Source organism: Clarias gariepinus, chromosome 2 (assembly GCF_024256425.1).
Source record: "Clarias gariepinus isolate MV-2021 ecotype Netherlands chromosome 2, CGAR_prim_01v2, whole genome shotgun sequence".
Taxonomy (NCBI): domain Eukaryota; kingdom Metazoa; phylum Chordata; class Actinopteri; order Siluriformes; family Clariidae; genus Clarias; species Clarias gariepinus.
The window spans coordinates 6,179,248-6,204,492 of NC_071101.1; positions in this window are offsets into that span (position 1 = coordinate 6,179,248).

Consider the following 25,245-nt stretch of genomic DNA (forward strand, 5'->3'; position numbering starts at 1 on the left):
AATGGGCATGTTTACTGTAAAATCTTGACACACCTTTCTGGCAGTAGAGGAAGGGGGAACTATGCCGTCCATAGGGCAGCCATACGCCATTCGCACGCCATTCACACGGCCGCAGCTATTTGACGTGGCTCCATCTGTAGCTTTTCCTGCAACTCATCCTGAATGTAGTTTACCGGGTTATTGAGTTCCGAACATGAAGCAGAGTTATACAAAAAATAAACAGCTTTTGTTTGTGTAGTGGTAAAACCAAGTTGCAATGTCCAATTTGTCCCTTGTTTCTTTGCCACTGTGAGAGGTGTTGATGCAATATTCTGACGCGTGCAAGTTAAATGAATAGATCTAGAGAAAGACTTGATGGTGTTCCAAACAATAACTCAAGTTTATTAAATCAAAGTAAAAATGATTTCCAACATGACAAAAACAAACAACTTAAAGATTGCTTGCTGGCTTGTTGCACCATGCCCTCTAAGCTCCATGTGCATGGTCAAGAAATTGTGTGCTCTCGCACCAGCGCCCCCCTCCTGTTAGGGGTGGCATCTCACTTTAAACATTTTTCCCCTCTCACCTATAGAGGGCAAACACTCAGAGAAATAAACAGAATTAACAATACAGCAACAAAATATTCAAGTAAATATGAAGAAAAATATGAAAGATAAATATGGCTCCTACAGTCACATATGCAGTCTCACACAGTATGATATGCAGTAAAATGCTTACACACCTGTGACCTTAAATAAAAAAAAATAAATAAATAAAAAAAGAACATTCAATTAGAACACCAGACTAATATTGTTTTTTTGCATTAGGACTTATTCTCTTTCCATTTTTGCACATTGCATATTTATGGACATTTACGATCACTGCACATTGGCACACTCGTACATTTACATTTCTGGACATTGGCACATCTACACATTTATGCACATTTGCACAATTCATGGACATTCCTATTTATTTCTACTACAATCCAGTTCTTTTTCAATGTATAAATCTATTTTTTTTTCACTGTACATAATGTACATACAGTGGGACCTTGGATTACAAGCATAATTCGTTCCAGAAGTGGGCTCGTATTCCAAAACACTCGTAAACCAAATTTACTTTTTCCATAGGAAATAATAGAAACTTAAATGGTTCAAGTTCAAGTAGGTTTTAGTGTCACTTCAACCATATACAGTACAGTTAGTACACAGTGAAGTGAAAAAATGTTCCTCCAGGACCAAGGTGCTACATGCAACATAAATTTACAACATAAATTAACAGAAAACTGAACTAGTTAACTAAGAGGCCTAGTTAGCTGGCTAGCAGAGACAGATAGACCTGACAACATAAATTTACAACATAAATTAACAAAAACTAACTAGCTAAGGAAGACTATCTACAGGTTTTACAGACAACATAAAGTGCACGTGCAAATGTGCAAACAAGAGCAACAGCAAAGTGACAGTGCGACAAACACAACATAACATAACATAATAATATGGTGTTGAGGTAGTGGAGAAACAGTAAACATTCCTTAATGTAGCAGCAAGAATTAAGGAATTAGTGCAAAAAGTAGTCCAGTAATGAATATTGTGCAAAAGAACTAAACAGTGAAGCATTTACAGATTGGTGTGTACGATAATTTGGTAATGTAGGTCAGTGTGTCTGCGCTTGTTTAGATTAGTCAGTCCAGTCTCAATGTTTTGAGGTAGTTGAGTTAAGCTGTGTGATAATGTTCATTCCAGTCCCTTTTTGTTGAGGAGACGGATGGCTTGTGGAAAAAAGCTGTTGCACAGTCTGGATGTGTGTGCCCGAATGCTTCGGTACCTTTTTCCAGATGGCAGGAGTGTGAAGTGTGTGTGAGAGGGGTGTGTCCGATCAGCCACAATGCTGGTGGGTTTGCGGATGTAGCATGTGGTGTAGATGTCTTTAATAAAGGGGAGAGAGACCCCGATGATCTTCTCTGCTGTCCTTACTATCCGCTGTAGGGTTTTGCGATCCGATATGGCACAAAACCAGACAGTGATGCAGCCGCTCAGGATGGTGTTATAGAAGGTGTTTGGGAACCTGAGAGGAGGGGGGCTGTAAAGCCGAGAGAGAGTGTGTGTGTGTGTTTGTTGGTGTAAGTGAACGAGCGCACACACACACACACACACACACACACACACACTTGTCTTTACAGCCCTCCTCCTCTCAGGTTCCCAAACGAACACACAGAAACTCTGCTCTGTCGCGATTGTTTTCAAAGGTAAGGTTTTTCTCTCTCTTGCACTCAGCAGGGGAGATGATTACCTACAAATCCGAAGCCCAAGGGAGAGAAAAACCCTTGGCTCAGTTGTGATGACGTGACGCTCGGCGTCAAAACAAGAAGCGCATGCGCACACAAACACAAATCACTGCCTCACAGTTAGTGGAAATAGTCTAAATGCAATTTTAAGTAGAGAATTCGAGACATGTTTGCACCATGTCCTTTGCAAATTTTCCATGTGTTTTCATAGTCATCTGCCTTGCAGTTCCTGATAAACTACTTAACCACTGATTGAAGGCTTCTAATGCCTTTCTTTTTCTCATCATGCAACAGATGTTCTTGAATCTGTGGACCGACAAATACACCCTCCTTGATTTTAGCTTTAAGTTTTTGAAACTTTTCATAGAGATATTGGAAATCTGATTTTTGTTTGTTCATAGCCTTTACAAAGGTCATCAGGTCCAGTTTTATATGTAATACTAGTAACAAACTTTTGAAAGTCAAAAAGTGCTGGATTTTGAAAATTATTTCTTTTCTGGCTTCTGGGATTATCGTGATGGCCAGTCTTTCTTGACATAATGAGAATCTCTGACTCGACTGTCCCATTCATAGAGAAAATGGCAATAGTTTGTTTCCAACCTGCAGGCCAAGCAACAGGGCAACAACTTTTAAATCACCACAAAGTTGCCACTAATGTTCCTCATATTTTATACACCTTAGCAGTTGTTTCATGTGAACTGCACGTCTCAACATTCTCGAGAAGTTATGAGGCATCATGATCATCAGACCCTTCCCTCCATTGTAGGCAAATATACTCGCCTATATATAAATCCTTATCATGAAATATCTTGAAAACTAGTCAACCAGCTCCTTTCTCACCTGTTTTCTAATTAATCTAATCAAAATATGTAAAAATTAGCAGGTTTTATCTCGGAGGTCAATCATTTCCAAAAATTTGCAGACCAGTGGTATCGACTTCAGGTTAAGTGCTGAGGGAATTCCGTTGTTGGAGACGAATTCCGTCTTTTTCCCTTCTTTTGGACCGGTCTATATTAACAGCATATTATGTCGCTGCTGAGTATTTCACACTATGGACATTAAATATTAAATATTCATTGAAACTGTAGTAATGCAGAGTCAACAGTTCTGTAACTTATGTCTTTATTGACAACAACATGAAGGCACGGAATACTCACTCATCTTCTACACCGCTTTATCCTGTATTCAGGTTTGCGGGGACCTGGAGCCTCTCACAGGAGACTAAGGGCATGAGGCGGGGTACACCCTGGACAGGGTGCCAATCCATCGCAGGGCACACACACTACGAGCAATTTTGGAACGTGCAATTTGGAAATTAGCCTAACCTGCATATCTTTAGACTGTGGGAGGAAACCGGAGTACCCGTAGGAGGAAACTCACCAAGCACGGGGAGAACATGCAAACTCCATGCACACATGGAGCCTGGCCGGGGATCAAACCTGGAGGTGCAAGGCGACAGTGCTAACCTCTACACCACCTTGCCGCCAGGCACGAAATAGTTATAACTAACACCCGTAATGCACATGCTTTCTGCTTACCAGTTCAGCTGCTTGTTATCCGCTGTTTCTGAACATGCCAATCCTTAGTATTACTCACTGCTGCCATCTAGTGGATAGGGGAACAATAAACCCACTTTACTACAGAAACAAAAACTGACAATATTATAAAACATATGCTATTAAAACGAGTATAACTTCTTAATAAAGTATTCATTGTTATTATTGGTAATAATAATTAATTAAAGTAAATTCAGATAACTAGCCTATATAATAACGATTTCTCAATTTAATTGAAATAAATTACTGTCTTATTAATATGATGTCGTCCTCGATTATAATGAAATAAATTAATCTCTTTTCAAGCTCTATATTTTCACACTCCAGCGCAATGAAGGTTTTCATTTCCTTTTTCAATGATGTGAAGACCTGTTGCTCAGTTCCCTACACTGTTCGCAGTTATTATTATTATTATTATTATTATTAATATTATTATTATTTTATACATAGCATAAGGGTAAAATATTATATATTTAGTGTTATCTTAAGATTTTATATGTCAAAATGGGTTTTGTAGCTCCTGGTGTTTTCCTTTCTGTTAGAAACGGATGCAAATGACTGAGTGTTTAAGGTTGCCGGAAATTTGTAAATCATAAACCTGCGAATTTATGTTCTAATTTAATAATTGATAGAGATTATGTAGGGGGCAATCCGTGGCAGGAGGGCATTTTAGAGCATAACACCGTCCCCTGTGTTAGTGTTAGCGATTAGCTTGCTAGCAACTATTGCATTAGCTGTTAGCTTGTTAGCATAAGCAAGTTAGCACAAAACCATTCAGGGTTAGGGTTAGGGTGTGCCACTTGCCTCGTGGAGGGAAGTTGCTGAACCTTAAAGTGATTTGTTCTCTATAAGGGAAACGGTATCTGACGTTGACAATGAACAGACATTCCCTGTGGACAGGAAACACGTCAGACGTTACACTGGAGAGATTTGGTCTGATATTTCTACTTAAACATGTATTTTCAGTAAAGTGAAGCAATTTGCATTTAATTCATTAACTATGTAAATAAACCCAAACTATTATTTATAAAATATAAGGAAAATTAGTTTGTAATTGGCATAAACAAATTGTGACTTCTGTAAAGTTTTTTTATTATTATTATTATTATTATTATTATTAATAAAATAAATACAACGCGTGTTATAAGTTTCAAGTAAATTTAAATTTCAAGCTCTGGTCAACAGAATTCTGTGACGGAAGGAAGCAAACAGGATAAAACTGAGATTTTTATTTTATATTTAATAAGAACTGTAGCACCAGCAGCAACTTACTAATGAGGTCTCAATTTAAGAAGATGTGCAAAATATAAAACACCACAAATAAGTATTAATCATAGAAGGAAAAAAAAACACCAACAGAAACGTTTTGTACTTTATAACTGTACGTTATGACTTAAATATGACATATACGGTTGGTCAGATGCAGACAGGACCCTTTCACAAACTAAAAATACAGAGATAGATTCAATTAAAATTTAGCAAATGAAAAATATTTATATTTTGTTCCTCTCGCTTCACAACTCATGAGAACAGACCGAAACCAGAACCGAACCGCAGATTAAGCACGCGCATATAACTGTCGGTATTTTAAGTGTGATTAAAAATACAAGAAATAGCTTAAACCCAAATAACGTGACTAAACATCGCTAAACAGAAGGTGACATTTATGTTCAGTATTTCGTTTCTATTTAGAAAGATGGGAATTAATTCCTGCTTACCTTTTCCACACGCCCGCCAAACGTTTGTCTTCTCAACACGCTGTGTTCTCTTCTCGTGATGTCTTCTTGCGATGTTTTCGTTGTTATTTCCGGTTTCCATAGTGACAAGATCTCTTTGGTTTATCTCAACATGATTGAATCTAATACATGTTAAGTTGTTGAATTTCCTGCAAATACAACATAATTTATTCATGTTCATCTTGGAAAAATGAAATTATTGTGTACAAAACACATATTACATTTACTACATGTAACAGATAACCAGCTTCCTTTTTTAAGTGTATAGTGCACTTCGCAGGCTGATTGAAACGCACCTCAAGACACACACACAGTGTTCTTCTTCGTTAAGGTTTATTGGCAGTTGGCCTGTACTGTAGGTAGCACTGTTGATTTTGAAAATGTCTGTCCTGTAAAGCTTTCCTGATGGCGAATAATTCTAATTTTGAAAAATCTGTAACAAAATTCAGTCATAAGCAGCTCTGAGACAAAATTGTGTCCATTCAAGCGTGAAGAATGAAAGCGGCCCCAGTTTTCTCCATATACTCATAAATTAGAGATTATAATCATCCAGTGATACAGTGAACTTCTGTCATTTAAAGTGAATGTTATGTAGAAAGTTTAGTTGTTGTGTTTGTGTTGATCTTGTGTGTAAACGTGTAAAAGCTCCATTAAATTCTGTCTCTCAGAGGGATTCACTTTTGGTTTCTTTAAATGGCAAAGAAATCACTCTTCAAAAAAAAAAAAAAAAAAAATTAAACATGTTATTAAAGAAGTAAAATTGCAAAAAGTACGGTTATGTTTTTGCTTTTTACCGGTTTGGTTGTAACGCTTAGATAAAATATATTTAACTAGAGTTACAAAAAAATGAGAGATCTTTATTTCCGTGTTTTTCAAACCCAGTGAACAAGAATTACAATACGACCAAGTTAAACAAACCAAACGTGTATTACACAAAAAAAATGAAACAAAAAGGTGCACCACCCAATAAAAACGACAAAGAAAATAATATTTACAGACGAAAACGGGATGTGTGTGTAAGTGTGTAGAATGTCTGCAGTCTGGGTTATTGTAGGAGTGTGTAAAGCAGATGGTGGAAATGGTGGAAAACTACCGGGAGGCCGATGTCGGAGTGTGAGAACTGTGGCGATGCAGTCCAGTCGGTAATAATCCGGATGACAAAGAAATCCTGCCAGTCTCTTTGGAAACTTAAAAATGCAAACATGAAAACAGCACGCTGTAACTCCTTAATCCGGGTCATGTGACCATTCACATTACCGTCTTCCCGAGCCGACCGGCATTAGAGTCTCGTGAGATTGTGAGCAGGAACCAATACACACAAATACATAGGCACAAGAAAAACCTTTGTGGTCACAATTAATAAGATGTTGCAGCTTCTGTATCTCTGAGCCGGCTTACTTACACCTACTGTATATAAAAATGCGCCTTATGTGGCAGTGCTACATGGTTTTTTTAAACAAATACTGTAAAAAAAGGTTTTCTGATTTTCTTGATTTTTGGTTTTATATCAAACATATAAATGAATGAATGTAACACAGATTCCTTTGAAGACTTCATATCCTTGTTGTGTCTATCAGACGGTGCTCTCTCACATCAGTCTGTGTGATTTGTGATCTCAGACAGATCGCCCCCCCCCCACCCCCAACAGTGTGTGACCAGTAGTTCAGAAAGACACTGTCAGGACATCATGTGTCTCAGAGGAAGGACGTGATGGACTTGTCCACCTCACCTCGTTTCTCCGGGGGTTTAATGTAGCTCAGGGGTGTGTTCCCAGATAGCACAGGTACGTTGCGGATTTGTCTGCCAAAGAGCGTATTATCTGGTAAACATCGCATTAGTTTTTTATAGTCGTATTTTAATCTTCTGTAGATCGCCTGTTTGAGCTGTTAAAAGATACATCGTCTGTACGTCTATACGACGTCTATACGACGTATCTTTATTATCCGAAATTTGCTGCTATGTGGATGGGAAGCTGCAGCATCAGTTATGACTTGAATGGTTTAAGGGGAAATATGTGAATTTGTTTTATTTTATTTAGTTAAGAAGAACTACATGAATAAAAAATAGGTGTAATTGGGAAAAGACTGGTTTATATTTATTAAATTATTGTTTCTTTTAACTTACGGCTTCAGCTATGAGGAATCCAATCTTTCAGTCTCCGACAGAATCGGCTAAAAAAATTCATCAAAAATTTTCTTTGCTTGGCCCCAGCAGGGATGTATTTTTTTGTTATTTGTTATGCATGCATGCAAAAGTAAAATAATATTGTTCTTTTTGCTGTTTATGTCCACCATTTAATAATTACTTAATTATCAATAATTAAAGCTGCTCACATCGCGCACGCTTTCACTTTTTAAAAAAATGCAGTGTTTAATCAGCAAGTATATGTCGCCTCTTTTTATGATAGAGGAATATTATGAATGAAACGAAGCTGCTCGTGTCGGCTCATATCGGGAGCATTTTGATTAAAGGGGAGATTAGAAGGGGAAAAGTAAAAGAGTGTACAAACAACATAGCACAATGCATGTGTGTGAATGGCCGAAATGTGGTTGTGAATAAACCTTTTAGTGAATGTAAAACGTCCGCGTGAACCCGTGGCCCCCGGTGGTGTGGTCTTTCACTTTGCCGAGTTTTGATCTAAAGTTAGTTAGAGTTAGAGTTATAGTTTTTCTGGGTTATTTACAGAGAGTTGGGTAGTTTTTGTGTAACCCAGCTGCTGGGTTAAAGTTTGCTTCCCCCCACTCCCCCTTTCTCCCCCCCTTTCCCCCCAAAGTTCACCGGTGGATTCAGCGGCTGTCAGTCAGAGCTTCGTGTCTCTCTTGAGCTCCCACACCGCTGATGACGGTTCATTTAAGGGAAAATGATGTTAAATACAAGGTCTGTATACACATGTTCACTCACCTAAGTCACATATGACTGAAATATTATTACTATATGTGACATTTATTACTGTTACCGTGTTAAGGTTACACTTAAACTTTCAGGCTGGTCTGAGGTAAGATAATTTAGCTAACAATAGCTGCTATAGTTAGCCAAAGAACCCCACCTGTGTGTGAAAGAAACAGATAAGATGTTTGAGCTTTTTATCTTTCTCTGTAGAATGTTTGCGGAGTGACGAAGTTGGTGAAGTGATGAATGAACGCTAAACCGTTAACCGTAGTATTAGCATGACGCAGGCATTTAGTTAGGTTGCTAGCGTTATCAACCACATATCTTTCTTAATAGAAACGAAATACTGAACATAAATGTCACCTGCTGTTTAGCGATGTTTAGTCACGTTATTTTGGTTTAAGCTATTTCTTGTATTTTAAACACTTAAAATACCGACGGTTATATGCGCGTGCTTAATCTGCGGTTTGGTTCTGGTTTCGGTCTGTTCTCATGAGTTGTGAAGCGAGAGAAACAACGTTTAATTACTGTTCATTTGCTAAATTAAGTATCATGAATTTTAATTGAATCTATCTCTATATTTTTTCACAGGAGTTTGTGAGTGAAAGTGTCTTGTCTGCATCTGACTTCAGGAGTTTCCTGACCAACCGTCTCTAACCGTCATATTTAAAAGTCATAACGTACAGTTATAAAGTACAAAACATTTCGGTTGGTGTTTCAATTTTTTTTTCTATAATTAATACTTATTTGTGGTGTTTTATGTTTTGTATGCCTTTTCAAATTGAGACCTTATTTGTAAGTTGCTGTTATCTCGTTTTTGTATAAATTAATCAAATGTTTGCTTGTTATTAAATGTCTTTTTTTATAAAAATAAACAAATCTGTGTTTTATTATTAGTTGAGAGTGTGGTTTATTTATTTATTATCATATTTGGTCATTGTAACATGCATTGGGGAGCATTATAGACGTGCCGAGGGTATTTAATTAAAATAATGGGAGGGGGGTGTTTTAACAAAACAACGTCTATCCGACATTTGGCAGATGTATAAACATCTGATTAACATCGTTTAAAGAGCGGGTCAGGGTCGTTTTAATTCATTTACGTCTTAAATACGTAGGCTAAGCGTCATTCTAACATCGGCACGGACGTCTTGGCCAGATGAGCAAACGCCCTCTGCCAGACATCTGCCAGATGAAAAAGACAACGTCGCATAGACGTCTCCGTGACGTGTGTGTGCTATCTGGGTTCACACACAGCTGATTAAACTGTTCATTACAGGATCAGTTGGTGTGTTTAGGTGTTGGTGAATTACACACTGTGTAAAACAAACTATTAAAATCTTCATTAAAGAAGAGTTGCAAAAATATTTGTTTCTCAGTTATAGGATTTAGTAAAAAATAAATCTGATCGCTGAATCGGTTAAATTGTGATTATTTCACCTTATAAACATAATATTGACACCTGTATTGGTCATTTTTTTTTTTTTTAGAATTATTACACACACTTCTCCAGACGTTATCAGGACATCATGACCTCCTTTATTTCCCTTTACATCGTATTGAGTACTGTATGTGTGAGTAAGTACCTTTTTTATAAACCAGATAAAATATAAGACTCTTAATATAAAAGCATTGTTTAAACATGTGCTAAAAATAATCTATATTATAATTTCCCGTCTCAGACGTCCTCTCTGCAGTGCCTGAGTTCAGTGTATCTGGTCCAGTGGGTTCTACAGCTGTCCTGCCGTGTCAACTGACGAGTGTAGACACTGACATACCGTATATTAAGTGGGAAATTAAAGTCAAGACTCAATACAAGACTGTGTTTGAGCGAGAGGGTGAGGAGTCGTATCAGGGTGAGGGATATGAGGGTCGTGTGGACGTTCCTGTGGAGGAGCTGCGTAAGGGGAACTGTTCACTGGTGTTGAGAGATCTGAGACTGACTGATACAGAAATCTACACCAGCTACCTGGCAGTGACCAACACCGAGAGTCTCTCTGTCACAAAAGAAGAAATCAGCCGTGTTCATCTCACAGTCCATGGTGAGTGAGTGAGTCTCAGTAGAACACACACTGACCATCACACACACACACACACACACACACACACACACACACACACACACACACACCAGAGAACGAAGCTGGAAATAAGGAATGTTTGTAAAGGCACGAAATTTATTGTGTAACAAAACAGTTCATTTGAAGAAATATAATGAAAAATAACTCCCTTTTAATCCTAATATGCGTGTGTGTGTGTGTGTGTGTGTGTGTGTGTGTGTGTGTGTGTGTGTGTGTGTGTGTTTGTGTGTGTTACAGTGAGTCAAGAGAACACACTACACCTGACACTCTTTATATTTCTGTTTCATCACACACTTGTAGATTCTCACAACTCTACATATAAATTTGTATTTTGTAATTAAATGAGAATTTCTTTACCTCAGAGATCAGGACCAGTGTGTCTAAAATACTTCATGTGTACAGATGTGGTCATTAAGACTGCATGTGTTTTCCAGCGAGATGCTGCAATTTGCCGCGCGGCGTGTCGCGACTTGCTGCAAGCAACATTCGGGAATTTTAATAAATGTGTTGTGCTTCACTGAATATCCGCCAGATGGCGCATGGAAGTACTTTATCTAAAAGCCGGACCAAGTACAACGACAAATTGTGTATAAAGTTAACCTAAAACAATATTGTTTCCAATGCTGAAGCAAACATGAATTTTATTTTGTTTTACAACAGATATTTTATAATGAACGTGTGTATATGTGCTTCATATTATTTTCACAATGATGAAATGAGATGCCGAAATTCGTGCTTTAAAAGTTTCTTATATAGTTTTTGTAATGTCTTAACATGGACAAAACAGTGAAAGACATGGCAATGCCTCGGTTTAAATGGTCTTGAAATAATTGTAATTTCCTGATATTAGACTATCTAATAGTATTAACTATGCGAATGTCCTGATTCGTTAATATGCCAACATACTGTATCTTATTTAAAACGTAAAACATGTGTCGCCATCATCAGAAGATATGAACAATAAATGAACAATATATATGTTGAATAATTATTTCATCCTTTATTTGACCACGGCTGGAAATCAGTGGCGGCTACTGGTCAATCAAATAGGGGAAGCTCATTTTCTGCCTACATCATAAAATTGTCTATTTATTTAAAAGTAAATTCTGCCCTACGTTCCTTTTCAAGAAAATGGTCTTTGACCCTGTCGTACCAATTAGGCGTCTTTTCCAGTGACTTGACCAGTGTCCTCTCAATGGCCAGCAGAGCTAGGCTGCTTAAACGGCCTTGGCCAATTGTGTTTCGGTGTAGGACTTGAGCCGCTTTAAACAGGAGAAGCTCCTTTCTACACCTGTAGATGAAGCTCCAAATGTTGCTACTAATGAGAACAGTTTGTAAAGCTGAGGCATTGCACTGTCCAACTCCATGTCTGTAAGGAACACCAAGTAATCGCACAGCTTTCCCCTGTTACCCTGCAAGTCCTGATCTGAATACAGGACTTGAAGTTCTGACCTCAGTCTCTCTGAATCAAAGTGATGGCCATAACTTTTTAGGACACTTTGGAAGGCCTCCTCTGGAAATACTTGTCTCATGTCATCAAATTTCTCGGGATTGGCTAATTCTAAGAAGAGCATGCTTTCCAAATTTGAAAAACGTTGAGGAATCTGCTCCAAGATGTTATCAAGGATGGCTATGTACAGATTTCTGTATCGCTCTTGGGGATCCTGTAATTTGGTCATACAGCGCTTTTTCATGGGCTCATCTCGTGGGTCTGATGTGAGATCTGCTGTTTTGGCATAAACGGCTTGGAAAGCCCCCTCTGACCTCTTCTCTTTGACAAATGCAGGAAAAGATTCAATTCTTTTCTTGCAGTAAAGAACATCCATCGCCCTCTGCTGGACAATATCAAAGACCACATGAGTCTCGGAGAAGATTTGTTCATATGTGTTTAACATGAACACAAACTCAAAATCCTCCAGTTTCCTCATAAAGCCTTTGGCACAATCCAGTGTATAATCATCCATTGTTGTATCTGCAATGATGTTCTCAAATGTCTGCAGGAGGCCATCATAATTGTTTGCCACAGTGCTCACTATCCATGATGTGAAATTCCATCGAGTAGGAGTGTTTCTGGGCAACCTTGAACAGCCTGCAGACTCCAGAAAAGATGTCCTCTTTGTGGATTTTTTAAAAAAAAGTGGCAAATCCAGAGAGTGATGCAAAAAAGATTCTGCACTCAGGCAAGCATTTAGCCCCCTGTGACAGCACCAGATTCAGTCTGTGTGCATAGCAATGCACAAACATTGCACTGGGGGCTATTGCTTTCACTTTGGCCTGCAGACCATTGAGATCTGAAGCCATGACAGCAGCCCCATCATAGGTCTGTGCCACAAGCTTATCCTAAAAATTGTAGCCCTGCATGTTCTTATTCAATATTTCAAAAACGGACTTGGCATCTCGCCCCCCAGGAACATCAAAAAATCCAATAAAGCGCTCCTAAATTTTACCTGCACTATCCACATAGCGAACAATGACAGAGAGTTGGGCACGGCAGGATATAGCAGTTGTTTCATCCACTTGCCATCCAAAAAAGGAAGCATCCTGAATTTCATCTCTGATCTGATTAGAAATGGTGGCTGCAAAAGCAGAGATCAAGTCATTTTAAAAAGTATGGGACATACCAGAAAACACAGTTGAGGCCTCGAATTGTGTGGACAGGACAGAGTCATATTTAGCTAATGTTTCTGTGAACTTCATCATGTCCCCTAAATGACAGCTCCTGCCGGCCTAGCAAGGATGTCACATCAATAAGGCGGTTTAGGAAGGCCCTGTTTTGTTTGACGGTTTCATTATGTTTAGCCACTTGAATGCGAGCACCTTCATTTATTGCATGCTCAACCCTGATCCTTCCCATGCAACTTAATCTTGCACATGCACTCACATGTTCATTGCTCTTTTCATGTCTTTTACAGTGGTGTGAAAAACTATTTGCCCCCTTCCTGATTTCTTATTCTTTTGCATGTTTGTGACACTTAAATATTTCTGCTCATCAAAAAACGTTAACTATTAGTCAAAGATAACATAATTGAACACAAAATGCAGTTTTTAAATGATGGTTTTAATTATTTAGGAAGAAAAAAAATCCAAACCTACATGGCCCTGTGTGAAAAAGTGATTGCCCCCCTTGGTAAAAAATAACTTAACTGTGGTTTATCACACCTGAGTTCGATTTCTGTAGTCACCCCCAGGCCTGATTACTGCCACACCTGTTTCAATCAAGAAATCACTTAAATAGGAGCTACCTGACACAGAGAAGTAGACCAAAAGCACCTCAAAAGCTAGACATCATGCCAAGATCCAAAGAAATTCAGGAACAAATCAGAACAAAAGTAATTGAGATCTATCAGTCTGGTAAAGGTTATAAAGCCATTTCTAAAGCTTTGGGACTCCAGCGAACCACAGTGAGAGCCATTATCCACAAATGGCAAAAACATGGAACAGTGGTGAACCTTCCCAGGAGTGGCCGGCCGACCAAAATTACCCCAAGAGCGCAGAGACAACTCATCCGAGAGGCCACAAAAGACCCCAGGACAACATCTAAAGAACTGCAGGCCTCACTTGCCTCAATTGAGGTCAGTGTTCACGACTCCACCATAAGAAAGAGACTGGGCAAAAACGGCCTGCATGGCAGATTTCCAAGGCGCAAACCACTTTTAAGCAAAAAGAACATTATGGCTCGTCTCAATTTTGCTAAAAAACATCTCAATGATTGCCAAGACTTTTGGGAAAATACCTTGTGGAATTCTACTGTCTACCAAAAAATCCTGAAGGAGAATGTCCGCCCATCTGTTCGTCAACTCAAGCTGAAGCGATCTTGGGTGCTGCAGCAGGACAATGACCCAAAACACACCAGCAAATCCACCTCTGAATGGCTGAAGAAAAATAAAATGAAGACTTTGGAGTGGCCTAGTCAAAGTCCTGACCTGAATCCTATTGAGATGTTGAGGCATGACCTTAAAAAGGCGGTTCATGCTAGAAAACCCTCAAATAAAGCTGAATTACAACAATTCCGCAAAGATGAGTGGGCCAAAATTCCTCCAGAGCGCTGTAAAAGACTCGTTGCAAGTTATCGCAAACGCTTGATTGCAGTTATTGCTGCTAAGGGTGGCCCAACCAGTTATTAGGTTCAGGGGGCAATTACTTTTTTCACACAGGGCCATGTAGGTTTGGATTTTTTTTCCTCCCTAAATAATAAAAACCATCATTTAAAAACTGCATTTTGTGTTTACTTGTGTTATCTTTGACTAATAATTAAATGTGTTTGATGATCAGAAACATTTTGTGTGACAAACATGCAAAAGAATAAGAAATCAGGAAGGGGGAAAATAGTTTTTCACACCACTGTATATGCACTGTCAAAGTTAGACAGATCTCCAAACCCCACCTTTGACCAAACAACACATCCGTGAGATGGTTTCATCAAGAGGCATGGCCAGCAGTACATTTTATTTGTCACAGCACTTCCAGTCAGCCAGCTAACTTTGTCATACCAGGAGAGCTGAAAAGACCTGTTATTTTTCTCTATCTTTTGCACTAAATCAATCTTAGGTGTTAATTCTAAGTTTTTCCTCGTAAGGAACACTTTCAAATGGCTTCGCCAAAATCAGGTCAACAATATTAGCATTGTCTGCCATCGTGTGCAGTTTCACCCACGACACTAGCCTAGCCTACTATATGAATGAATGAATGAACGATCTAAAAAAAATATTAAACTCTGTAAAAGTGAAACAAGGAATGTGGTGTATAATTGTGTGAAATGTATGATGAAAATCAAGCAATTTCAAAAGGAGATGCAATCTTTCGACAGACCCTCCAATCATCACGCAGAAGCTCGGAGTCCAGGCCAGCCCACTCCTCATTTGCTCCTCATTCACCCCCAGAGACGCTGAACATCCATGGGCGGGACATAATCGCAGCGTTTATCCAATGACCGTCTAGTTTCAAAGCACTGAAAAAAAAAACGTTTAAAGCAGCCGCATTGAAGATAATAGACGCTGGGATTCAACAGGGAAATGCACTGTGACGCTACGGGAATGTATGAGAAGAAAATCAAGTCAGCCGACCTGCTATATCTAACTGATTCTGAACGAACTCATCTTTGAGATGAACGTTTTCTAACGCATTTTTAGTCAATAAAATGTTAATACAATATTATATAATTTGACCATTAATTTTGTGACATTATAGGGAAGCTGAGCTTCCCTTGCAGTCTTAAAGAAATCGCCACTGCTGGAAATAACAGCTGGAATGTGATTGTGAATTTATGACTATAATAAAGCTTTTTGTCGCCGTGCGGAAACCAGCGGGTCGTACTTTCACTTTACAAAAGGCAGCGTTTTTATCAAAAGGCTGATAAACGCGAGTTTTACAGTATATACAACGCGACAGCGCGCTCAGGTACTGTAATCCCTCTTCTCACCTTTGATGTAGGTGTGAAATTATCAAACCGGTTTTACGGATGGGGGAATTGGCAGAATTAAGGCGTTTAAAACGATCTAACAAGACCGAGCAGTCGACTCTGCCATAAATGTATTTCGCCAGCAAAACATAGAATAAATAGAAATAAAATGTTTAATGGTATCAATCAAATCAGACTTCATGATTACTTGAGTGTAATTGACAAATTTACTGAATATATTGTTTTTATGTGTATACAGTATGTGTTTGTATGTGAATATATTATATAAGTATGTGTTTGTGCGCGCGTCTCATATTTAACATTCATATAAAATGCAATTCGTGATAAGTATATGTTGTTAAAGTATTTGTGGATATGTATTTAACGACGCGGCTCACTCGAGGGGCAGAGCCACGCAAAAACTGCTCAGAACGGGCCAGGTCGTGATACTGCGACACTCCGTGTGATGATTCGGTCGCACCGGTAAAACATCTCTTGGTGCGGTAAAACATCTCTTTTTATGTTTTGCTGGCGAAATACATTTTAGGCAGAGACGCCTGCTCGGTCTTGTTAAATCGTTTTAAACTCCTCAATTCTATGAATTCCGCCATAAGTGAAACCAGTTTGATAACCTATTGTGAATGAAAGGTGAGAAGTGGCATTACAGTAACTGGGGGTCCTGTGGGTGCGCTTCACCTCAGAGTGCGCTGTCGCGTTGTATTCAAAAAATAGACTAAAACAAAATCATGTTTGCTTTAGCATTGGAAACAATATTGTATTAGGCAACTTTATTAAAGATTATTCACTTTTGTATTCTTTGTATTCGTCTTTTTGCACACACGCACGGGTATCTTTAAATTTAAACAGAAAATAATAGTGGGCTGGTATTAACGGAATATTTTAACTTAAACGGCTGAATGAAGTTAAATATACACAATAAATTAATAATTGCGTTTGCTTTACATTTGAGCACTTGTTGAGCTTTTTCATTTTATATACCACATCATATATTTGTGTCTAATACTGTTTTATTTATATTTTACAACATTACATGCAGTTTGTAATTTACTTGCAATTGTACTTTTAAAATGTAACCTACGTATCCACAGTATAAGCATATTTAACTACTTCAGCAGTGAATGAGAAATTTGGTCGGTCTGGCTTTTAAATAAAGTTTTTATTTGATATAATTGTATTATTTATTTAATTAGGCTATTATAAATATGATTCTTATCCTCTATATTCTTGTCGAGTATAGTCCTTTAGAGCAAGCACTGTGTCAAAAGATTCTGCGGAATCTCTTTTCACCTTTCATTCACGATAGGTTTGAACTTATCAAACTGTGTGCGCTAAGATGAACTTTTTCTAACGCTTCTTTTAATGGCCAGATCTGTACAGTGTATTAACTTAATTACACACACACACACTCAGTCCTGCATTCACACACTGAACTCAACCACGTCACCACCTGGGAGTAAATCAACTGTGTGTTTAAAAAGAAATAAGTTGTGAGAATAAATAATGTAAAAATCACACACACACACACACACACACACACAAACACACACACACACACACACACACAAACAATCAGAACACAGATATTTAATATTGTTTATCTTCTTTTTCCTTTAAAGACCGAACTGAGCAGAGACCAGATAAAAACTCAGATTCCTCAGGTGAGTCAACTACTGTTGGCAAATACTGTAGGGGGGTTTAGATGAATTAACAAGACAGAGCGGACGTCTCTGCCTAAAATAGATTTAAAAAAATAAATAAATAAAAATGGTTAATGATAGCAATTGAATCAGACTTAATAGTTTGATTTGATACTTTTCTTTTTATTTACTGTATGGACAGTCGTAGAATACTTTCTCTATGTTATTTATCTCTTTATATATTCTCTAATTATGACTTTAATAAATCGGCTCACATCGGAGCGCGCTGGCGTGTTGGAAAAGCCAGCATTTATCTAGCGAGTAGCCTATATATTTGTATTTGTTGCTTATCTGTCTGCATTTTTATCAATAATTCGTACGCGTTTATCATTCTTTTAATCAAAATGCTGCCTTCTGTTAAGTGAAAGTGCGAGCCGCGGGTTTATAAATAAATTTTAGATGGATTTTAAAGCATCTTTTTTAGGCCTAAATATAATTTTTATAAATGGCCAGGTGTATTACAAAGTGAAGACCTGTTGTTTAGTTGTTCTCTGCACGGTCCATCTGTACTGAGAGATTGTGTGTGTGCACGGAGAGTTTGTGTTTGTGTGCACGGAGAGTTTGTGTGTGGGTCCGCATGCACGTCTCATACTGTACTGTGGATGTGTATGCACGGAGAGTTTGTGTGTGTTTGTGACGTTATCTTCTCCTTCAAACATGCTTCCAACCAACCAACCAACCCTGGCCTCCAAACTCAGAAGCTACGCGTCATAGCCGATAACTACTCCTTTAATCTGCTGGTTACAGCGGGGCGTCGACTGCTGATCAGTTTAAAGTAGCCTGTACAAGCCAAGCTCTTCCCCAAAAATAGTGTAAATGTCTGCAACAAACACTAACCATTAAAATGTTAAGAATTTAATTAAACACAAATATATAAATTAGATTTTTTTAAACATAATATTTTACTTATATATAAACTCATGCAAGTGTTTTTTTCTACGCTGAAGTACCATTTAAAGCTATTTATTCATTTATCTTTTATTTGCTTACTTACTTACTAACTAGCGAATGCTTTTTTTTGGGCTCTAAAACTACGGCGGTAAGAATGACAATGGAATAGTACAGAACGTGCAAGTTGACGCTCATGCACCTATTACTAACCATTAAAATGTTGGATTTGAATTAAAATGCCACTTATATTCGTGTTTAATTAAATTCTTAAGTCATCGTGTTCACCCATGGGTTTACTGCATAAACACTGGAACAAAAGGTCTAAGGACAAAACAGAGAAGTTTATTTTTCCGTTTTTTGCATTGAGTTTATTCATGCAGCACTTTTAGTATTCATAGCAAAAGCAACCCAACAGTGTGATTAAAGTACACGAAATAACACAGAATTTTGACCCAGCATAAACAACCCAACGATGTGTTTACAGAAACCCAGCATTTTTTTTGTGTACTACTACTACAGTACTAACGAATGGAGGAAGTGCAGTCAAAGACCGGGGATTCTGTGTGCTGTCGCGTTGTATTCAGCAAGTAGCATATATTTTTGTGTTTGTTGCATTTCATGTGTGTAGTTTTATCGATAAATCTGCTCATATCTGCGCACGCGTTTATCAGCCTTTTGATCAAAAAGCCACACGCACAACTCACTTTCACTTTGCACAAGACAGTGTTTATTGTTTAGTGTATATTTAAAGCGCATAAACATAATAAAACAATATTGTTTTAGGCTAACATATCAGACATTTTTGTATTATTAGTTGTATTTAGTCTTTTTGCACACGCGCGGGTGCGTTACAATAATAAAAAGAATAATAACAATAATAATAAATTCGGTGCACTACTACTACTAATAATAATAATACTGAATGGAGAAAGCACAGTTAAAGAAGTATCATCATTGAAGGAGAGAAGAAAATAAAGAATAAGTACATATCGACATTTACAGTTTGAGCTCGACACGTTTATAAGCTCTGTCGCCTGCTGTCTATGGGCGCATAAAAGAGATAAAACATTTTCGGCTTCAGTAGACACACAATACTTCAGATTGAAACACGACTGCCCCCTACAGGTAATGAAGGGTATTTTCACAGCTTGCCACGCGCAAGTCGCGTGATCCCTTTTCTCGAAACATGCATTTTTAATGGCCAGATCTGTACAGTGTATTAACTTAATTACACACACACACACACACATACACACACACACACACACTCAGTCCTGCATTCACACACTGAACTCAACCACATCACCACATGGGATTAAATCAACTGTGTGTTTAAAAAGAAATTAGTTGTAAGAATAAATAATGTAAAAATCACACACACACACACACACACACACACACACACACACACAAACAATCAGAACACAGATATTTAATATTGTTTATCTTCTTTTTCCTCTAAAGACCGAACTGAGCAGAGACCAGATAAAAACTCAGATTTCTCAGGTGAGTCAATATTAACTTTAAGTGTGTCTTTTGGAAACATCACACACAGTCATGTGATTATGTAAGTGATGACATGAAAAATATTAAAATATTTAAAATAAACACACAAAAATATAAACTAATAATGACAAAAACAAATCATGAAATGAAATCATGTGATCATCAGTTTGAATTTATAACGTCTTTATACTGAGAGTGAAATTTTTACAACAATGACTTTCTGTCTCTGTAGATAACGGAGGAAATAATCTTCATTACTTGTGGTTCCTCGTTTTGCTCGTTGTGGTGTTACTGGGTCTTGTTGTTGTTGTGTGGCGTCTGAAGAAGAAAAAAAATAATGTCCTTTGAATTTATAAAGAATAACCAACTAGTTCTCTTTCCCAGTTAAAGCAAAGACTGTTTCAGGACGTCACATTTTTAGGTTGTTTTTATTTTTTTTAAACATTGTTCCAAACTAAACTTTACCAGATACACATTACATTTCAGTCTTCAGTGTTTTAGACTGTACTGTAAAAACTGTAATGTAAAATCTGTGTATTAAATGTAAAATATCTTTTTAATTTGCTCAGTGACGACCTGCCTTTAGTTCAGTTTAGCAAAAATCTGAAATATAGATTTAGCAAAGATGTTTTGCTTTGTTAGCCCTTATGTGAATGAGTTATTAACATTTTGTTTGTTAATTTTTAGTTTATTTTATTGGCTCTGTAATGTATTTATTTAAATGAGAGTTTTGTTTTAAGGTTTATTTTGATTAGTTGTTTTGATAAATTATTAAAATGAAAGTCAAAAATTCTTGTAATTGTCAGGAAAGAAAATCAAATCTACTCAGGAATGTTGGATGTCACTTTCTGCCATAATGTGAATATTTCTAAGTTGCTGAAGGTCAATATATTAACAACAACAGGAGAAGGAGTAATGGAGTGAAGTTGGTGTCAAATAAGATGTTATATACTAATAAACATTCATACATAAAATATGTAGCGTGTGTTATGTGAGAATACAACTCCAGAAAAAAATTAAATTATACAAAACGCAATTTCATACTTGGGGTTTATCCATTATGAATACGAATTGATAATCGTGACTCTACTATCAAAAATAGGTCACAGGCTTGCATGCATTATGTATCAAGCAGAAAATACATCGATTTCACAAACTGCTTATGCATTCATAATAAAGTAAGAAAATTATATTACAACACAATGTAACATATATACTCAGGAAAAAAAAGAAACGTCTGCCGACTGTGAAAAACCCCCAAAGAAAGATGCCCAGGGTCCCTGCTCATCTGCATGAGGACTGCTGATGTGGCTAGGGCAATAAATCGCCATGTCTGCACTGTGAGACACACAAGACAGCGCTACAGGGAGACAGGAAGGACAGCTGATCATCCTCGCAGTGGAAGACCACGTGTAACAACACCTGCACAGGATGGGTACATCCGAATATTACACCTGCGTGACAAGTACAGGATGGCCACAACAACTGCCCGAGTTACACCAGGAACACACAATCCCTCCATCAGTGCTCAGACTGTCCGCAATAGGCAGTCCATGAGGAGGAGATGCACTGCAGTACTTCAAGCAGCTGGTGGCCACACCAGATACTGACTGGTACTGACTGATTTTGAGCCTCCCTTCATTCAGTGAGACATTGTGAAACATTTTTAGTTTATGTCTTATGGTGTTGACTCTTTTAGTGTTCATACAAATATTTACACATTAAGTTTACTGAAAGTAAAAACAGTTGAAATCCTGCAACGTATTTTTGACAGATAATTGCTTACAGTATCAATTTGTATTCATAATGGAGAAGCCCCAAGCGTAAAATCTTGCTATATATTATTAGTTTTTTTTTTCTCATTACAAAAGTACACTATATATTTTATGTATGATTTGACTTATACGAAAGTTTACAAATTCACATTTTTGCACAACCTTAGGCCAATATGTACGGATGATTTTTTAGTACACGCACATCTTTTTTAGACACACTGTCTATCATAATGCTGCATCAGAAGCTGATAAAACAGACATTAACTGTATACTTGGTGTATAAAAAAAGAATATATTGCCAAGTACTGTATGTTACAATAAACAATAAACCCACCTATCCACTAGATGGCAGTAGTGAGTAATGGTAAGGGTTTGCATGTTCAGAAGGAGCGGAGAACAAGCAGCTCAACGGGAAAGCGAAGAGCATGTGCCTTACTGGTTGTTTATAACTATTTTATGTCTTTCTGTTGTTGTGGATCGAATCGTCTAAGTTTCCATTATTTCTGCTCTAAGTCTTTCTGTATATACAGTGGAACCCTGGATTACAAGCATAATTCATTCCAGAAGTGGGCTCGTATTCCAAAACACTTGTAAACCAAATTTAATTTCCTATAGGAAATAATAGAAACTCTAATTATTCGTTCTACAGCCCCCTCCCCCACCAAAAAAATACATAAAAATAATTAACACAAAATATAAAGTAAAAATTTAACAAATTAACCTGCACTTTACCTTTAAAACAATGTAAAAATAAATCCCGACAGATCAGTGTTTCCGTTTGTGCTCGCAGGTGCTGAGTGTGTGTAATGTGCATGCGCACACACACACACACATTAATGGAGAGACTTTTTTTAAAACCATGCTGGTTTTTTAACTCAAAATTTTAAAAATCTTTGCTTGTCTTGCGGAACTCGTAATTCGACGTTACTAGAATCCGAGGTTCCACTGTAATTACGTTTGCTAATAAAATTACAGTTTTTACAGAATAATGTTCAAGCTTAAACAACGTGTCATCTTAAATCATCTTCAGGATTGTAACTTTACTCTCCTTCTTTTACACTCACAAAATAAAACAGACTGACTTTATATTTGCATTAACATTAAGGTTCAGACCACACAACATTTCTCCGTTGCTTCACAGTACATTTTTTATGCTTCCTAGGAAACTATAGGCCTTTTTTTCTGAGAAATGTATTCTCTACTCTTTGATATTGCACACTGGTATGGCTGAGGATAGGTTTCCTTCTGTCCATCATCTGGATGATTCTGTGTCATACAAATCACTCTGATACAACCTCTTTCATTTTATCTGGGCTTGGGACCAGCAATGCATCCAGTGGTGGGGGTTTGGGTATTGGGTGGAAATTGGGTCTACCATTTAGCTCGTTCAGTGTGTGGAGTGCAGGATGTTTAGACATTCTTCTGTGTGCGTCAGGCGGAGATAACCAGCCCCCGACTCTGGCACTAGAGCCCTCCCAGCGGGGCGAGTGGGTGACGACTCGCGGCATACTCGTTTAGCCAAAGCAAATGCTAAGGCTAGCCCACCGGAGCACACCGCCTCTGCGCTTCACGTGGCCAACAGGTTTGCTCTCCTCAGTGATGCACCCACTGAGAAACCTGAAAGAGCTCTGGTTATAGGAGACTCTATACCGAGGCATGTGAAATTAGCCAGGCCTTTAGGGGCGCCAGCGGCAGTGGTTAGGTGTATCCCAGAAGCCAGAGCACCGGACATAGCAGGTAATCTAAGGGCTCTAGGACAATAGAGGTTCTCTAAGATAGTGAATAAATCTATTTTTAATATTCTTTCATTATTATTGTTCATCCATTAAAAGTCCAGTCAAAACCATGGTAAATGGAAACTCAAACATGCTAGTCTGACAAACAAGAACAAACTTCATTGGTTCTCACATGTCAAGTAAGCATGTTTCAGCTTTTTTGCTCTATGTATGATAAATGTTTATACATGAATGAACAAAATTACCTCAATACATTTACAACAACTTTATGAACGTTTTAAATCATTAAAGTTTTTTTTGGACTTTCATTTGATGAACAAAAATTATGAAAGAATTTTAATCATATAATCATTTGTTTTCCGAAGATGAATGAAGTCTGAAGGGCTTGGAATGGCATTAGTGTGGGTAAAAGATGACAGAATATTTATGTTGTGTATTTGTGTATATTGCTTTGTACAAAATAGTTTACCATGTTTGCTGAAATACAGAAAAAAGCACCCTTAGTGGGTTATGTAAAAAATGTTTTATACATACCAAGGAGAATCAGTTGAGGAGTTGCAGGTAGTTCAAGTGTTCTTTCTACATCAGCTGCAGTTGAAGATGCCTAAGACACAGTTACAATAATAAGGACATAGAGGCAAAATACACTAATAATAATGCCTTGTATGCATTTAATTTTTTAATTAACAATAATACCATTATAGAAAAAAAAACAACCTACATTTGCAAAAAGGTTCAGCCCTTGCTGAGTCTCAGAGAAGTGAGCCATGAGAAGTTGGATGACGCAGAGGTCTGGCCGCAGAGAAATGACTGCCCTGACATCTGCATTGGTGGGTTTGTTGCTGAAGAACTCCACAATGGCTCTTCCATACTCTTCCATGGAAAGCTCAAGTGCACGCATAACTTTGATATCAGTAAGAAGCTCAAAATGCCCTTTCTGAGTGAAAAGATATGGCCACTGCTGTTTTAAATCAGCAATTGTGGGTGGTGGTGATATGTTTATTTGCTGCCGCTGGAGGCAAAAGGTTGTTTCCATAAGTTGCTTAACTTCTGCTTTTTCAATTTATTTATTTTTCCCCATTTATTCCATCTCGACCGTATATCTCCTTCAGTCGCTGACGTTTCTGCTCTATGGTTTCGTCTGTCTCCTCTGGTGGGAGATCAGGCTGAAATCTGGTGCAGCCATATGTATCAGTAGGCCCTCTCTTCAGTCCATCACCAGATGAGCGGTGTTGGCGAAAGCTGGTGGTGCGGTTAAAATTTTCAATTCGGTTTTTAATTTGAATTAAAAGTGAGGTATAACCATTTCCTAATACCTGACCATTGTCACGGTGATCGGCAAAACTTTGAGGATACTGGCGGATGATGTTTCGGCAAACTGTGACACATTGTCTGCGTGTTGGGCTTAGCTCATATTTCCTCATCTCATCTGCCAAAACTCTGACCATTTGTCGCCTTGCTGCTGGTAAAGGTCTCTTGCCATCAGTTAGTGCTGAACGAATGTCCATAGGCATTGCAGTCCAAGGAATCTGAAATGTCTCTGGCCATTTTTTTTTATTTGGGAGTATGGACCGCAGTTTTCGGAGCTGGTAGATTCTTGATTTGAGAGTCCACTTGATGCACTGGAGCAAGAAGGAGAGCTGACTTGTGGTGTAGGAGAAGGAAGAATTTATAGGTCCAAAGAGACCAT